Source organism: Penaeus monodon, chromosome 32 (genome assembly GCF_015228065.2).
Source record: "Penaeus monodon isolate SGIC_2016 chromosome 32, NSTDA_Pmon_1, whole genome shotgun sequence".
Lineage (NCBI taxonomy): Eukaryota > Metazoa > Arthropoda > Malacostraca > Decapoda > Penaeidae > Penaeus > Penaeus monodon.
Window position 1 is genome coordinate 10608304 of NC_051417.1, and position 348 is coordinate 10608651.

Here is a 348-nt window from a genome sequence, read left to right on the forward strand (position 1 = left end):
GGGGGGGGGTAGATGGGTTGGGTGGATGGCTGGGCGGTTGGGTGTGGGCAAGGGAGAGACGAGGGGGGGGGAGGTTGCAAATACGGCCGAGGCAAGAGGTCATGCACTGCCAAGGAACGTGCAACATTGAGAAGCGTTTTGTTTTACAGGTCTCTTCCTTCACGACCTATAGCGCTTCTATCCTTGAAAAAATCCTTACGAAGCTACCGTTAATACCTCAAGGGACAATTACAATTTGGTGGATTTTTTTTTTTTTTTTAATAGGATAAGACTTTGCCTTCCATCACCCACGAAGCGCAGTCACTGCTCTCTCTTCCGGCCGGGAATTGGATCTTGGGTTCTCGGGAT

General features: G+C 50.3%; 1 protein-coding gene across 1 annotated transcript in view; it reads right to left on the minus strand.

Annotated features, from left to right (window-relative positions):
- LOC119593545 (protocadherin-like wing polarity protein stan) overlaps positions 1-348 on the minus strand; it is a 22689-nt gene that overhangs the window by 1048 nt on the left and 21293 nt on the right. The gene's annotated exons all lie outside the window — the stretch shown is intronic.